We start from the raw sequence: 18,156 nt of genomic DNA, 5'->3' as shown, positions 1-18,156 counted from the left end.
AGCCTGGTTGGGTTTCTGGCGAGCAATACAACTATTTATTGGTTCACTACCGCCACCTACCGTGGGATACAGACCAGAGCAGCAGAATAAATCCCCCCCCCCACCACCACCACTGATAACAGGTAAAATAATATCAGTATAATAATATTCTCTTGATGTAAAAAGTTTAAGAACCCCTGATGTAATTAATTAAGACAAAAATCTGTCTGACACAAATAACTGCAATTTAAAAAGCTTTATTGGAAATGCACTTTTCAAACAGCACCATTCAAGTACAGATGAGTGTAGCTAAATCAGATACATGCTAATTTAGTTTAAATGTGATGTATTCCTCCAGTCCCAGTTCATTTCTACTCTTTTGACATGCTTCAGACCAGATGCATGCTCCACTTCAGTGTACAATGGTCCTGAATTTGCATATCAATGTGTTTGAAGCTTTTACGTTCTGCATCTCTCTGCTGTCTTTCATCTGAAGCCATATCCTCCAGGGTCTAAACAGGTGTAGATTTCCATCTCTGGGTGGGAGACCAGATATTGCAAGGAGACCAGTAAGGGGCCCTCAATTCTTCACTTTGGCCAAATGAAACCTAAGACCCCAATACCAGTGACACTGCCCTAAGGTTGGTGCTGTCCTTTGGATGAGACTGTCTAAAGATGTCATGGCACTTATGACATGAGTAGAGGTGTTGACCCTGCTTCTCCTGGCTATATTTCTAAGCCTAAGCATGTAAATCCAACTCATTATCATAGGCTGTATGGGGATCAATATTTTTTAAATAATGCTGCATGTCTCAAAATATAAGAATGAGACCAATATATGTATTTTGCTAATCATAGTTCCTGTCTCTGAAATTACGTTTGTGTGTGTTGTAGGAATAACCAATACTCAAAATCTATGTGTGTGTGTGTGTGTGTGTGTGTGTGTGTGTGTGTGTGTGTGGTAGAAGTAATAGTTGGCCATTATTTCTTTGAACATCTCAGTTTGGGCAGCAGCCACTGAAGAAACCTGTCAATCAAAAACCACAGGAGAATAAATAGTATTATAAACTGGGTGGTTCGATCCCTGTATGCTGATTGGCTGAAAGCCGTGGTATATTTAAGCAATAAGGCACGAGAGGGTGTGGTATATGGCCAATATACCACAGCTAAGGACTGTTCTTACGCACAACACAACACGGAGTGCCTGGATACAGCCCTTAGCCGTGGTATATTGACCATATACCACAAACCCCCAAGGTTTCTTATTGCTATTATGAATTGGTTAACAACGTAATTAGAGCAGTAAAATTAAATAATTTGTCATACCTGTGGTATACGGTCTGATATACCACGGCTGTCAGCCAAACAGCATTCAGGGCTCGAACCACCCAGTTTATAACAGACCGTATACCACGGGTATGACAAAATATTTATTTTTACTGCTCTAATTAAGTTGGTAACCAGTTAATAATAGCAATAAGGCACCTCGGGGGTTTGTGGTATAAGGCCAATATACCACGGCTAAGGGCTGTATCCAGGCACTCCGTGTTGTGTCGTGCTTAAGAACAGCCCTTAGCCGTGATATATTGGCCATATACCACACCTCCTCGTGCCTTATTGCTTAAGTTTGCACTTACACATCAGAGAGCTGCTCTTTCTCTGCTACCTCATTCTATTTCTATAATTCTCTAGTCTAGTATTCCCTGGTTATGTTCCACTTCTCCCTCCTCTATTTCCTCACCTCTTCCTCAGACTCTTCTTTTCCTCTTTCTTGTCCTCCTCCTTACTTTCTCCAACATTTCCCATCTGTTGCGTCTTACTGGCCTTCTCTTGCTTCAATTCTATTTTGGCCTTGCCCTTCTTTTTCTTATTGACCTTCCCTTCCTGAATATTTTGGACAAGCAGATAAAGTAATGTAAGCTTATGGGTTTTCTCTTCTCTTGAGCTGCTATAGCTAGAGCTATACTATACTATACTAGAGAAGGACTTATGCTATACTATAGAAGGACTTATGGCCAATATTCCCTTCTTGTATTTCCTCTCACCTGTGGGGCCACTCCAGCCATTTCCTCGAGCAGCTTCCTGCCGGTCTCGCTCAGGTTGGTGATGGGTGCCAGGCGAGGGCTGTGGCGGTATGGGAAATTCTCTGTTCGGGGCGGAATGATAATGACAGGGTTGAGAGGAGTCCGAGGCCTTGGAACATTTACTGGGTAGGGAGAGCCTACAGCAGAGGGCAGGGCCCGTAGGGCTTCAGCCAGGGTCCGGTGTGTTGACGTCACAAGAGGAGAGAGGCCATTGTTGACAGATACAGGACCTGAGACCTTCCCTGGGCTCTGTAGGACCAGAAAGTAAAGTAACATATCAGGAAAGTGCTATGTTCAACACAATCTGTAGAAATACTTTATAACTACTCTATACACATTGCAGATACATGACTACACTCAATAAGTAATTGCCTGCATCATTTCCAATCCCCCATGTATATATATAAAAAATATTTAATATGCAGAACTTACCAGGAAGTCTGACTCATCGAAGGAGTGGAGAGACAGATCATCATCCTTGTCCATATCCCTCACATCAAGCTTTGTCACCTTTCCATTCTCAACTTTCAGCTTTGGTTTCCTCCTTTCATGATCCTCATCATCACACTGTGTATCAGAGTCAACTAGTCAGAGACCATCCTCCTTCCAGTGATGTCACTCAACAAAGACATGTACGGTAGGGTACAACTCTTTTACCTCAGATTCACAGTCAGTGAAGGAGTAGATGGAAAAGTCATCAGAACTGGAGGATGAGATCGCGTCATCACATTTTCTCTCTATCAGCCGAGTCACCCTTCCAGACTGAGGAGACAGAGAAAGGCATGTACTCATGGCAGCCATAGAATACACTGGCATTGACCCTCAAGGAAATGTAGAATATGTAGGCAATCCAACATGGTTGTACAAGTAGTGAGTAATACATGGGTAAATGAACATGCAATAAATGCAACTCCCATAACCTTAGGGGTGGGGCAAAAGATCTTCCATAGTACAGGATTCTTTAGCATATCGAATGGATAATTGTCAATTCAACCAAGCCAACCAAAATGGCCATATGAATCAACAGATTGATCTAACTGTTGTGTCTCTATGGGAACAGCAGAGATGACCTGGCTGAGAGGCTCTGGATTGATGCTCCATCCATCCCCAGATGTCTGGTCCTGCCCACAGCTCACAATGATTGGCTGTTAACAGTAAAGAATGAATTCAACACTGCTTTGCTCATTTTGGCCTTGAATTGTGTATCAATAAATAATATAAGGACTGTTATGTGGTTGAATTTGAATGTGACTTACAGGCCTTTTGTGGATCTGAGGGGTCTGCACTGAAGTAGACTGTCAATACAGCATTCAATGAGGTTAGATAGGGATATCTGCATTTGCTTTAATTCTGAGAACTGCAGTTTGTACATGCAGAATGCATAACTAATGTGTATGTGTTTTTGTTACAGGTCAGATATGACTTACAGGCTTTGGCCTTCTGTGCACCTTGCCGGTTGGCCACAACACGGAATCAGGGGTGTTCACCCTCACTGGTTTCAACTGTCAACACATCACTCAATTTAAAATGTGATAATATAACAAAAACAGGACAAAACAAACAAATATTTGATATTTACCACATAAGGGCGGCGTCTTAAAGCTCTTTTGATTCTCTCATCATTACGATCCATCTTTCTTTCTGAGGGAAACATTTCCATCAATTAATTGACACAAAACACATCCTGACTCACACACAGAGACACACTCAAAGATGGCATCCCAAATGGCACCCTATTCCCTATATATGTATATATAATATATATGTTGGGAAGGAGGTGCCCCAAAAGGCCAAAGATTACCTGCAACAACCTGAGTGAAGAAAACTATTGTACAGATTAAATCAAATCTGAACACCGTTTATGTAGTGAATTAATGCATGGTTACGTCATTTTGGGTCACAGCTTTATGACTGCGCTTAATACGTCACAAGAAAAACGCTTGTTTGGAGCCGGACTGGTGGTATCATCTTTTCACTGGTTGTAGCTCAATAACGAACGTGATGTGCTTATTATATCTTACTGACTGAGTAATGGTTGTATCGATGGTTGGTTGGATGTTTTACATAGATAGGCCAACATGATATCAATAGGAAGAAACCATTCCTTGCCAAATATTTTGTTGTATTATTGTTTTACTTTGAGTCACATTAAGGGACCACAATGGAAGCCGTTTACTTTATTGTGTTGTCCCTGGCCTGACACGTTTTATTTAATTAAACGGGTTTTCTTATTTTATGAAACTGTCCAATCAAATATATCTAACTTTCTATCTAACTCACATGGGCTGTTGAGGACTCCTTGCTCATTACATTTCAGGCACAAGCCAGCAGGTGGAAGGAAGTGTCTAATTGCAGCACTGCCTTTAACGCACTTCATGGTCTGCGCAACAATATCTTTGTGGTTGTGAAAGTGATTAATCCAAATGCGGAAGTTCAGTACATTTGTTTTGTTTTAGCAAGCTAGCTTCTCAAGTCTTGGCAAATGAAACAGACAGGGAGCAGGTCTCGAACCCTCGGACCTTCTAGCCCGAGGTCCGGCGCGCTATCGACTGTGCCGCAAAAGCATGTTCGTGCGGCAGAGTCAATTTCCTTGCTTATAAACCCAGGGTCGTTACAGTATCATCCGTTTTGGTTACAGTCACTACATATTTCGGGTTATCAGAAGATGTCTAAAGTCTTGGAACTACAGTTTTTGCCAATGGGCATGGTACCTTAGCAAGGAGGGGTTGAGTGACTCAAGAATCATGCTCAGTAGCTAGCTAGCCACTTTGAATGGGTCTGTTGTAACGTTATCTAGCGTGCTACAACGTGTAGCTAACGTTAATGACGTAACAGATTGTGCCATTAGGCTACAGCAGCAAGCTAGAGCACAACACATCAATGCCGCTGATGTCTGTCAACCCGATAATATCCGTTTAATCCTCTCCTCTTCCTTTGCGGTACACAAGCTCATCACATACTCCTTCCACCACCAGACAGAGATCCAGATACTCCTCAGCATTGGGGTTCTGGTGCTCCTCTGTGGTGGGATTGAGAAGAGTGTGGGCACTGTTTGGTTCCTCCTCATGTTTCAGCTGCTCTCTATCAACACAGGGATGTTGTACACAACCGTGGGGCTGGTACTGTTTGGTGCATCTGCCCAGAATCAAGTGGAGGGGTTAGTTCCTGTATCTCCCTCCCTTATGGGTATGGCCACAGTGTACTCACTTATGGTTAAGGGCTTTCTTTTTGGGGTCAGTGTACCCATGTTAGCCCTGGCCTGGCTGTTTCTGGTCATAGTAACACTTTTGGTCCCACACTCTCGTCCTCTGCAAACCCATCATAGCAGGGGGGGGATCTCTATCCTTACTCCAACCTTATTGTGGTTGAAAATAACTGTGATACACTGCAATATGTCACAGCTTTAAGTGGGCTTAATAGTGTAGTTAAGTGGTAATATGTTTATGTGCGGCGCTGTGGTCTAAGGCACTGCATCTCAGTCTACAGTCCCTGGTTCGAATCCAGGTTGTATCACATCTGGCCGTTATTGGAAATCCCATAGGGCGGTGCACAATTGGCCCAGCTCTGTCCGGGTTTGGCCAGGGTAGGCCATCATTGTAAATAAGAATTTGTTCTTAACCGACTTGCCTAGTTAAAAGGTTCAATTAAAATAAATAATATGCTTGAAATGTGTGTTGAGTCCTCATGCTGAACATAACGGGATGTTTGGTTAGGAAAATCTACCATCACTGTGTCACACATTCTCCTTATCTTGCTCTGGTGAAACATACGGAAGGGGCTGGCACCCACTTCTAGACATGTCTGATGCTAGAGCATCAGTCCTGGATAAGAAGATGCCTTTCAGGCTGCTGAGGGACAACTCTGGTTTTAGAAGTGTTTTTTTTCCCATCCGGTCAGATAAATAGTCCAAACAGCCAACCCAACCGCATCCTCATGGCCCTAAAGCACACTTTTGCCTCGTTTTGTATCACCTTTCAATGATACATCTGGGGGGGACAAAAATGCAATTTCAGAATGGGGGGGGGGGGGGGTGTCTCCCTGTCCCCAGTGAAAGTTGTTCCCCTGAACATTGATGTCCTGTATGACCCTACATCAATAGAGAAGGAAGACGGTCCACCCACCCTGAGTACTGAGAAAGCACTAGACGCATAATTTATCCTACAAGACGAGATGTCATTCAAATTAACATGATTGCTGGGTGCAAGCCAGAGTACATGATGTACTACAGTATAATGAGCAGATTCAATAGATGATCCTCAGCTGTAATTGAATACTGTATAATAGGCACCTAGTGGTCCCCCATGATTAGATAGAGAATCCCTGTTTAGTTAGATAAGCTCTGTGTAATCTCTCCACATTCTCATTGGTTGCAGAGTCATACCCAGTCCAAGCCTACTCTCCAGTTTCCTCCAACCTACAGGTTACCGAGACCACACCAAAGACATTTGAAGGCTGGGCCCACTCCTACTATACACAGGGGAGCCCTGTTATCAGGTTATTATGTTCACAACCATGGATATGCCCTCAAGCATAGCTTTGAGTAATGTCACAAACATGAACACAGCTGCAGCCACAGTCAAGGCCATGGACATAGTCACGGACACAGTCATTGGCAGACATCTGCCTCTCAAACCAGCAGTCACTGGGCTCCAGTGGCTCAACATCTACATTCTCAACATTTTCTCCAGTCTGTCTGTCAGTGCCCCCCAGAGTTTCACAGCAAACATGCCCGAGTCTGTGATGGTTCACCCAGGGGCACCGGTGTCTTCATTGACAGATTGATAACACAGAAAACTCATTGAATGACAGAGCTCTCTCATTTGTTATAAGTTGAAATGTAATATACTTGGACATGGGGTTTGAGGTAGTGCTTAAAAGGTACACGGTTTCTTCACTGATGATTTTGGTTTGAAGAGTCAATCAAACTCTGAAAGTTCAGGGTCAAATCAATGCAAGAAGGTTTAGCTTGTCAGTTGAATGTAAGACCACTCCTTTTGGCTTGTACTTTGTGTTGTTCTACACATACGGTAGACAAATCTCTTGGCACTCTTGATTTATACAACCTTTATGAATCAGGCAATTTATATTACACTGATGTATTCCGTTTTTCTTTCCGTATCTCCTTACAGCAATGAAATGAAATAGCATCCACTCACCAGTAAATTAGATCCATTACATGCAGTTTGTTGGGCAATGCATCATTCAACATTATTGTATATTCTGGAGCAGGGAGCAGTGGTTTAGATTATCAAGAGTGTGGGCTACAAGGGCAGATTATGATGTCATCTTTAGAAACTACATGCATACCATTTCAGTCCTGGCCAACCAAGCTGTTGAGGTAGTCTTTATGACGTACATAACGCTAAAAGGAGGAAAAGAGAGGAGAGGTCATCGTCATAGAAAAGACTCTAACCTGCCTGAAAGGCTATACTAATATTTCATCAGTGTACTGTATGCACATGCATAAGGACAAATCTGACATTAGGCCACTTTGGGTTACAAAAACATCTTCAAGTTTTGATTTTGGGATGAACTATAATACAAGTATTGTTACAGTGCACCAACAGTGAATAACACTACACACTCAGTCACTCACGTCTATATATGCACTGTTGCTGTTCCGTCTCCTCTGGTCTGACGCCACACCTCCCTCTTCTCCCCCTCAGTCTCAACCTTGGGTGCAAACAGGCAGCATCATAACACAGTAAATGGCTGGGAATGTATGCATTCTGCTACCAAGTAAGTTACCCTTACTTGAGCTAGGGGTAAAACATTTTGACTTCAGCGGGTGCGGGTCACTGGCCTGTAGTGCTCCTTGCTTTGAGAGCTAACGTTAGCTAACAGTGTCTTGCTTGTATGGCAATGCAAGGACTAAAAGCCACACAACGGCCAACTGCAACTTACTTAATTGTAAGGTTTTTGACAGCATCCCGGGAACGATAGGCAGCCTCTCCGGTGTCGGTGCTCCAGCTATCTGCCATGTTGTAACATTAGGAACTTTATTGATGGCTAGCTAACTAGCTAGGTTAGCAACATACACACGCGCTGTGTATACAGCAGCAGGCAATTTTGCCAATTTTGTAGCTAGTACTTTTCACAAGCGTCTGCTCGTTGCGTGGTAACAACTGTCTGCCAGCCTGGTTGGGTTTCTGGCGAGCAATACAACTATTTATTGGTTCACTACCGCCACTTACCGTGGGATACAGTCCAGAGCAGAATAATACATCCCCCCACTGATAACAGGTAAGATAATATCAGTACAATAATATTCCCTAAGAATTCCTGATGTAATTAATTAAGACAAATCTGTCTGACACAAATAACTGCAATTTAAAAAGCTTTATTATTGGAAATGCACTTTTCAAACAGCACCATTCAAGTACAGATGAGTGTAGCTAAATCAGATACATGCTAATTTAGTTTAAATGTGATGTATTCCTCCAGTCCCAGTTCATTTCTACTCTTTTGACATGCTTCAGACCAGATGCATGCTCCACTTCAGTGTACAATGGTCCTGAATTTGCATATCAATGTGTTTGAAGCTTTTACGTTCTGCATCTCTCTGCTGTCTTTCATCTGAAGCCATATCCTCCAAGGTCTAAACAGGTGTAGATTTCCATCTCTGTGTGGGAGACCAGATATTGCAAGGAGACCAGTAAGGGGCCCTCAACTCAACTTCACTTTGGCCAAAGGAGACCTTTTTTTCCGGTCACGACTTGCAGACTTGTTTTCGAGTTGCTGTGCGTTTTGTTGCCAACCTGTTTTGCTACCTGACAAATTTACGGTTTTTACTTTTTAATTACCGTTTATATTTGTGTTTTTTCCTACTCAACTTTTTCACTCCGGACGCTTTATCTGGACACGGTTCGTCAGGATCTCCAACAGCCGAAGCTAAGTAGTAACATTAACATGATGCCTTCTAATTGCAGTCGCTGTACTCGCCTTACGGCGAGGATAGCTGTGCTACAAGCCCAGCTTCAGACGCAATCGCTAGGCAAGGGTAATTTCAGTGTAGGAAAGGATGAAACCGCGTCTGTGCCACCAGTAAGTACAGATAGTAGTATAAATCCCCTGGCACAGTCCCCGCAGCCGGACAACTTTCTCACGGTTTCTGGAAGGAAATGCTGTAGGAACGCTCAACTGTCGCTCATTCAGCCGACAGAAACTTTCAACCGGTTTTCCCCATTAAGCAGCGGGTCGGAGTCAGAGGCCGAGTCTTCTCTGGTCTCTACTCCTCCCGTTACGGGGTCTGAGACGCCGAAGCTTCCCACCATTAGCTCTGACAAATTGAAAACTCTAGTCATTGGCGACTCCATTACCCGCAGTATTAGACTTAAAACGAATCATCCAGCGATCATACACTGTTTACCGGGGGGCAGGGCTACCGACGTTAAGGCTAATCTGAAGATGGTGCTGGCTGAAGCTAAAACTGGCGAGTGTAGAGAGTATAGAGATATTGTTATCCACGTCGGCACCAACGATGTTAGGATGAAACAGTCAGAGATCACCAAGCGCAACATAGCTTCTGCGTGTAAATCAGCTAGAAAGATGTGTCGGCATCGAGTAATTGTCTCTGGCCCCCTACCAGTTAGGGGGAGTGATGAGCTCTACAGCAGAGTCTCACAACTCAATCGCTGGTTGAAAACTGTTTTCTGCCCCTCCCAAAAGATAGAATTTGTAGATAATTGGCCCTCTTTCTGGGACTCACCCACAAACAGGACCAAGCCTGACCTGCTGAGGAGTGACGGACTCCATCCTAGCTGGAGGGGTGCTCTCATTTTATCTACCAACATAGACAGGGCTCTAACTCCTCTAGCTCCACAATGAAATAGGGTGCAGGCCAGGCAGCAGGCTGTTAGCCAGCCTGCCAGCATAGTGGAGTCTGCCACTAGCACAGTCAGTGTAGTCAGCTCAGCTATCACCATTGAGATTGGTCTGTGCCTCGACCTAGGTTGGGCAAAACTAAACATGGCGGTGTTCGCCTTAGCAATCTCACTAGGATAAAGACCACCTCCATTCCTGTCATTATTGAAAGAGATCATGATACCTCACATCTCAAAATAGGGCTACTTAATGTTAGATCCCTTACTTCAAAGGCAATTATAGTCAATGAACTAATCACTGATCATAATCTTGATGTGATTGGCCTGACTGAAACATGGCTTAAGCCTGATGAATTTACTGTGTTAAATGAGGCCTCACCTCCTGGCTACACTAGTGACCATATCCCCCGTGCATCCCGCAAAGGCGGAGGTGTTGCTAACATTTACGATAGCAAATTTCAATTTACAAAAAAAAAAAATGACGTTTTCGTCTTTTGAGCATCTAGTCATGAAATCTATGCAGCCTACTCAATCACTTTTTATAGCTACTGTTTACAGGCCTCCTGGGCCATATACAGCGTTCCTCACTGAGTTCCCTGAATTCCTATCGGACCTTGTAGTCATAGCGGATAATATTCTAATCTTTGGTGACTTTAATATTCACATGGAAAAGTCCACAGACCCACTCCAAAAGGCTTTCGGAGCCATCATCGACTCAGTGGGTTTTGTCCAACATGTCTCTGGACCCACTCACTGTCACAGTCATACGCTGGACATTGTTTTGTCCCATGGAATAAATGTTGTGGATCTTAATGTTTTTCCTCATAATCCTGGACTATCGGACCACCATTTTATTACGTTTGCAATTACAACAAATAATCTGCTCAGACCCCAACCAAGGATCATCAAAAGTCGTGCTATAAATTCACAGACAACACAAAGATTCCTTGATGTCCTTCCAGATTCCCTCTGTCTACCCAAGGACGCCAGAGGACAAAAATCAGTTAACCACCTAACTGAGGAACTCAACTTAACCTTGCGCAATACCCTAGATGCAGTTGCACCCCTAAAAACTAAAAACATTTCTCATAAGAAACTAGCTCCCTGGTACACAGAAAATACCCGAGCTCTGAAGCAAGCTTCCAGAAAATTGGAACGGAAATGGCGCCACACCAAACTGGAAGTCTTCCGACTAGCTTGGAAAGACAGTACTGTGCAGTACCAAAGAGCCCTTACTGCTGCTCGATCATCCTATTTTTCTAACTTAATTGAGGAAAATAAGAACAATCCGAAATTCCTTTTTGATACTGTCGCAAAGCTAACTAAAAAGCAGCATTCCCCAAGAGAGGATGACTTTCACTTTAGCAGTGATAAATTCATGAACTTCTTTGAGGAAAAGATTATGATTATTAGAAAGCAAATTACGGACTCCTCCTTAAATCTGCGTATTCCTTCAAAGCTCAGTTGTCCTGAGTCTGCACAACTCTGCCAGGACCTAGGATCAAGAGAGACGCTCAAGTGTTTTAGTACTATATCTCTTGACACAATGATGAAAATAATCATGGCCTCTAAACCTTCAAGCTGCATACTGGACCCTATTCCAACTAAACTACTGAAAGAGCTGCTTCCTGTGCTTGGCCCTCCTATGTTGAACATAATAAACGGCTCTCTATCCACCGGATGTGTACCAAACTCACTAAAAGTGGCAGTAATAAAGCCTCTCTTGAAAAAGCCAAACCTTGACCCAGAAAATATAAAAAACTATCGGCCTATATCGAATCTTCCATTCCTCTCAAACATTTTAGAAAAGGCTGTTGCGCAACAACTCACTGCCTTCCTGAAGACAAACAATGTATACGAAATGCTTCAGTTTGGTTTTAGACCCCATCATAGCACTGAGACGGCACTTGTGAAGGTGGTAAATTACATTTTAATGGCATCGGACCGAGGCTCTGCATCTGTCCTCGTGCTCCTAGACCTTAGTGCTGCTTTTGATACCATCGATCACCACATTCTTTTGGAGAGATTGGAAACCCAAATTGGTCTACATGGACAAGTTCTGGCCTGGTTTAGATCTTATCTGTCGGAAAGATATCAGTTTGTCTCTGTGAATGGTTTGTCCTCTGACAAATCAACTGTAAATGTCGGTGTTCCTCAAGGTTCCGTTTTAGGACCACTATTGTTTTCACTATATATTTTACCTCTTGGGGATGTTATTCGAAAACATAATGTTAACTTTCACTGCTATGCGGATGACACACAGCTGTACATCTCAATTAAACATGGTGAAGCCCCAAAATTGCCCTTGCTAGAAGAATGTGTTTCAGACATAAGGAAGTGGATGGCTGCAAACTTTCTACTTTTAAACTCGGACAAAACAGAGATGCTTGTTCTAGGTCCCAAGAAACAAAGAGATCTTCTGTTGAATCTGACAATTAATCTTAATGGTTGTACAGTCGTCTCAAATAAAACTGTGAAGGACCTCGGCGTTACTCTGGACCCTGATCTCTCTTTTGAAGAACATATCAAGACCATTTCAAGGACAGTTTTTTTCCATCTACGTAACATTGCAAAAATCAGAAACTTTCTGTCCAAAAATGATGCAGAAAAATTAATCCATGCTTTTGTCACTTCTAGGTTAGACTACTGCAATGCTCTACTTTCCGGCTACCCGGATAAAGCACTAAATAAACTTCAGTTAGTGCTAAATACGGCTGCTAGAATCCTGACTAGAACCAAAAAATTTGATCATATTACTCCAGTGCTAGCCTCTCTACACTGGCTTCATGTCAAAGCAAGGGCTGATTTCAAGGTTTTACTGCTAACCTACAAAGCATTACATGGGCTTGCTCCTACCTATCTCTCTGATTTGGTCCTGCCGTACATACCTACACGTACGCTACGGTCACAAGACGCAGGCCTCCTAATTGTCCCTAGAATTTTTAAGCAAACAGCTGGAGGCAGGGCTTTCTCCTATAGAGCTCAATTTTTATGGAACGGTCTGCCTACCCATGTCAGAGACGCAAACTCGGTCTCAACCTTTAAGTCTCTACTGAAGACTCATCTCTTCAGTGGGTCATATGATTGAGTGTAGTCTGGCCCAGGAGTGGGAGGGTGAACGGAAAGGCTCTGGAGCAACGAACCGCCCTTGCTGTCTTTGCCTGGCCGGTTCCCCTCTTTCCACTGGGATTCTCTGCCTCTAACCCTATTACAGGGGCTGAGTCACTGGCTTTACTGGGGCACTCTCATGCCGTCCCTGGAGGGGGTGCGTCACCTGAGTGGGTTGAGTCACTGATGTGGTCATCCTGTCTGGGTTGGCGCGCCCCCCCCCCCACCTTGGGTTGTGCCGTGGCGGAGGTCTTTGTGGGCTATACTCAGCCTTGTCTCAGGATGGTAAGTTGGTGGTTGAAGACATCCCTCTAGTGGTGTGGGGGCTGTGCTTTGGCAAAGTGGGTGGGGTTATATCCTTCCTGTTTGGCCCTGTCCGGGGGTGTCCTCGGAGTGGGCCACAGTGTCTCCTGACCCCTCCTGTCTCAGCCTCCAGTATTTATGCTGCAGTAGTTTATGTGTCGGGGGGCTAGGGTCAGTTTGTTATATCTGGAGTACTTCTCCTGTCCTATTTGGTGTCCTGTGTGAATCTAAGTGTGTGTTCTCTAATTCTCTCCTTCTCTCTCTCGGAGGACCTGAGCCCTAGGACCATGCCCCAGGAATACCTGACATGATGACTCCTTGCTGTCCCCAGTCCACCTGACTGTGCTGCTGCTCCAGTTTCAACTATTCTGCCTTATTATTATTCGACCATGTTGGTCATTTATGAACATTTGAACATCTTGACCATGTTTTGTTATAATCTCCACCCGGCACAGCCAGAAGAGGACTGGCCACCCCACATAGCCTGGTTCCTCTCTAGGTTTCTTCCTAGGTTTTGGCCTTTCTAGGGAGTTTTTCCTAGCCACCGTGCTTCTAAACCTGCATTGCTTGCTGTTTGGGGTTTTAGGCTGGGTTTCTGTACAGCACTTTGAGATATCAGCTGATGTACGAAGGGCTATATAAATAAATTTGATTTGATTTGATTTTGACCTAAGACCCCAATACCAGTGACAATGCCCTAAGGTTGGTGCTGTCCTTTGCTTCTCCTGGCTATATTTCCAAGCCTAAGCATGTAAATCCAATTCATTATCATAGGCTGTATGGGGATCAATATATATTTGTTATTTAAATAATGCTGCATGTCTCAAAATATAAGAATGAGACCAATATATGTATTTTGTTAATCATAGTTCCGGTCTCTGAAATGACATTTGTGTGTGTTGTAGGAATAACCAATACTCAAATCTGTGTGTGTGTGTGTGGTAGAAGTAATAGTTGGCCATTATTTATTTGAACATCTCAGTTTGGACAGCAGCCACTGAAGAAACCTGTCAATCAAAAACCACAGGAGAATAAATAGTATTATAAACTGGGTGGTTCGATCCCTGAATGCTGATTGGCTGAAAGCCGTAGTATATTTAAGCAAAAAGGCACGAGGGGGTGTGGTATATGGCAAATATATCACAACTAAGGGCTGTTCTTTCGCACAACACAACACGGAGTGCCTGGATACAGCCCTTAGCCGTGGTATATTGGCCATATACCACAAACCCCCAAGGTTTCTTATTGCTATTATGTACTGGTTAACAACGTAATTAGAGCAGTAAAATTAAATACTTTGTCATGCCTGTGGTATATGGTCTGATATACCACGGCTGTCAGCCAATCAGCATTCAGGGCTCGAACCACCCAGTTTATAACAGACCGTATACCACACGTATGACAAAACATGTATTTTTACTGCTCTAATGAAGTTGGTAACCAGTTAATAATAGCAATAAGGCACCTCAGGGGTTTGTGGTATATGGCCAATATACCATGGCTAAGGGCTGTATCCAGGCACTCCGTGTTGCGTCGTGCTTAAGAACAGCCCTTAGCCGTGATATATTGGCCATATATCACACATCCTCGTGCCTTATTGCTTAAGTTTGCACTTACACATCAGAATCTGCTCTTTCTCTGCTACCTCATTCTATTTCTATAATTCTCTAGTCTAGTATTCCCTGGTTATGTTCCACTTCTCCCTCCTCTATTTCCTCACCTCTTCCTCAGACTCTTCTTTTCCTCTTTCTTGTCCTCCTCCTTACTTTCTCCAACATTTCCCATCTGTTGCGTCTTACTGGCCTTCTCTTGCTTCAATTCTGTTTTGGCCTTGCCCTTCTTTTTCTTATTGACCTTCCCTTCCTGAATATTTTGGACAAGGAGATAAAGTAATGTAAGCTTATGGGTTCTCTCTTCTCTTGAGCTATACTAGAAAAGGATTTATGCTATACTATATAAGGACTTACGGCCAATATTCCCTTCTTGTATTTCCTCTCACCTGTGGGGCCACTCCAGCCATTTCCTGGAGCAGCTTCTTGCCGGTCTCGCTCAGGTTGGTGATGGGAGCCAGGCGAGGGCTGTGGTGGTATGGGAAGTTCTCTGTTCGGGGCGGAGCGATAATGACAGGGTTGAGAGGAGTCCGAGGCCTTGGGACATTTACTGGGTAGGGAGAGCCTACAGCAGAGGGCAGGGCCCGTAGGGCTTCAGCCAGGGTCCGGTGTGCTGAGGTCACAAGGGGAGAGAGGCCATTCTTGACAGATACAGGACCTGAGACCTTCCCTGGGCTCTGTAGGACCAGAAAGTAAAGTAACATATCAGGAAAGTGCTATGTTCAACACAATCTGTAGAAATACTTTATAACTACTCTATACACATTGCAGATACATTACTACACTCAATAAGTCATTGTCTGCATCATTTCCAATCCCCCATGTGTATATATATACAAATATTTAACATGCAGAACTTACCAGGAAGTCTGACTCATTGAAGAAGTGGAGAGAGAACATCATCCTCATCCCTCACATCAAGCTTTGTCACATTTCCATTCTCAACTTTCAGCGGTGGTGTCCTCCTTTCATGATCCTCATCACACTGTGTATCAGAGTCAACTAGTCAGAGACCATCCTCCTCCAAGTGATGTCACTCAACAAAGACATGGACGGTAGGGTACAACTCTTTTACCTCAGATTCACAGTCAGTGAAGGAGTAGATGGAAAAGTCATCAGAACTGGAGGATGAGATCACGTCATGATATTTTCTCTCTATCAGCCGAGTCACCCTTCCAGACTGAGGAGACAGAGAAAGGCATGTACTCATGGCAGCCATAGAATACACTGGCATTTACTCTCAAGGACCTTCCATAGTATACGATTCTTTAGCATCTTGAATGGATGATTGTCAATTCAACCAAGCCAACCAAAATGGCCATATGAATCAGATTGATCTATCTGTTGTGTCTCTATGGGAATAGCAGAGGTGACCTGGCTGAGAGGCTCTGGATTGATGCTCCATCCCCAGATGTTTGGTCCTGCCCACAGCTCACAATGATTGGCTGTAAACAGTAAAGAACGAATTAAACACTGCTTTTCTCATTGCAGAATGCATAACTAATGTTTATGTGTTTTTAGGTCAGATATGACTTACAGGCTTTGACCTTCTGTGCAACTTGCCGGTTAGCCACATCACAGAATCAGGGGTGTTAACCCTCATTGGATTCAACTGTCAACACATCACTCAATTTAAAAGGTGATAATATAACAAAAACAGGACAAAACAAATACATATTTTATATTTACCACATAAGGGCGGCGTCTTAAAGCTCTTTTGATTCTCTCATCAATACAATCCATCTTGCTTTCTGAGGGAAACATTTCCATCAATTTGATTGACACAAAACATATCCTGACACACACACACACACACACACACTATACCCTGTATATACACTACCGGTCAAGTTTTAGAACAGCTACTCATTCAAGGGTGTTTATTTTTACTGTTTTCTACATTGTAGAATAATAGTGAAGACATCAAAACTATGAAATAACACATCGAATAATGTAGTAACTCCAAAAAGTGTTAAATGTAAATATATTTTATATTTGAGATTCTTCAAATAGCCACCCGTTGCTTTGATGACAGCTTTGTACAAAGTAGTCCAAGAAACATTCCTGAATAAAGCCCTGATCATCCACATACCTGACAATAACTGACAACTGCAAGCTGACTGGTGGCACAATAGGTCCCAGAGAGGTGAGGAAATTTTTACCCCCTGAGGACTGGAGTTTTTCCTTATATGTTAATCTAACTAGGAAGACTCTGGACCCTATAAGGTAACACATTGATTAATCACTTGTAAAAACGTTTTATATGGGCTCTGATGGGACCAGTTTTTCCTAATCAGGTCAAATGTTGTTTTTTAACTCCTGGGGGGGATGCAGACCTGTCAAACTGCAGCTACCTTATATTTGTTCATATCAATTGTATTTAGACTAGATTAAGAGGGGGATTTCCTCAACCCAGACAAGAACTGATAGACAATATAACTGCGACGTTCGTCGTTGGGAGAAAGAGAGGACCAAGGTGCAGCGTGGTAAGTGTCCATAATTAATAGAACAAACTGAACACGACAAAATACAAAAACAACAAACAGAAACAGTTCCGTGTGGAACACACAGAACATAATCACCCACAACTCAAAAGTGAAACCAGGCTACCTAAGTATGGTTCTCAATCAGGGACAACGATTGACAGCTGCCTCTGATTGAGAACCATACCAGGCCAAATACAGAAATCCCAAAACATAGACAACCCATCCAACTCACGCCCTGACCATACTAAACAAAGACATAACAAAAGAACTAAGGTCAGAACGTGACAATAACTCACAGGGCTGAGCTTGCTTTATGCATGCTTGCATCATGCAGGCCTATGCAACTGTTGGCCTTACATTTTTTTTTACTCACATCTGTCTGCCATCACTATCATGTTGATTGATGAATTCCCGTTAATCATTTTGAATTAACGTATAGGCAGCCTAGCCAGCCCAATTGAATATATATACTAAATTTGATCACATTTTCTCCTGACACAAATACATGTTACCAATTAGTTTACCCTGATCGGATGGACAGGGCGTTTAGGCTGTATGCAGGCAGTACAGGCGACTTGATGAAAGGCTCCCTATTAACCAGTTCTACTTTTGATACCAGTTAGTATTGAACGCCCTCACCTTCTTCATGAAACCGATCTCAAGCAGAGGTCGACCCTCGCTTTTAATTCGCACCTTTTCCGTGTACCCCAGAGAATGAAAATGGTTTTTCAACCAAAAAAATCCACAACATTTTCGGCAGCGT

The 18,156-nt window shown here is 43.2% G+C and overlaps 2 long non-coding RNA genes and 1 pseudogene across 2 annotated transcripts; 1 reads left to right on the top strand and 2 right to left on the bottom strand.

Annotated features, from left to right (window-relative positions):
- LOC139422465 (rhomboid domain-containing protein 2-like) overlaps positions 1 to 6,512 on the top strand; it is a 46,694-nt pseudogene extending 40,182 nt beyond the window's left edge.
- Positions 680 to 2,586, bottom strand: LOC139422036 (uncharacterized). Its single transcript, XR_011635700.1, has 3 exons — positions 2,496 to 2,586; positions 2,025 to 2,312; positions 680 to 1,006 (listed from the first exon to the last, which is right to left on the bottom strand). It is a non-coding gene; the product is annotated as an uncharacterized lncRNA (long non-coding RNA).
- Positions 6,513 to 8,464: 1,952 nt separating the features above from the next.
- On the bottom strand, positions 8,465 to 15,480 carry LOC139422035 (uncharacterized). The gene is made up of 3 exons (XR_011635699.1): positions 15,297 to 15,480; positions 13,967 to 14,304; positions 8,465 to 8,760 (listed from the first exon to the last, which is right to left on the bottom strand). It is a non-coding gene; the product is annotated as an uncharacterized lncRNA (long non-coding RNA).
- Between the last annotated feature and the right edge of the window lie 2,676 nt (positions 15,481 to 18,156).

The sequence above is a fragment of the Oncorhynchus clarkii genome, chromosome 12 (genome assembly GCF_045791955.1).
Source record: "Oncorhynchus clarkii lewisi isolate Uvic-CL-2024 chromosome 12, UVic_Ocla_1.0, whole genome shotgun sequence".
Lineage (NCBI taxonomy): Eukaryota > Metazoa > Chordata > Actinopteri > Salmoniformes > Salmonidae > Oncorhynchus > Oncorhynchus clarkii.
The sequence above is the reverse complement of the archived record's forward strand: the minus strand, read 5'-3'. Positions and strand labels throughout refer to the sequence as shown.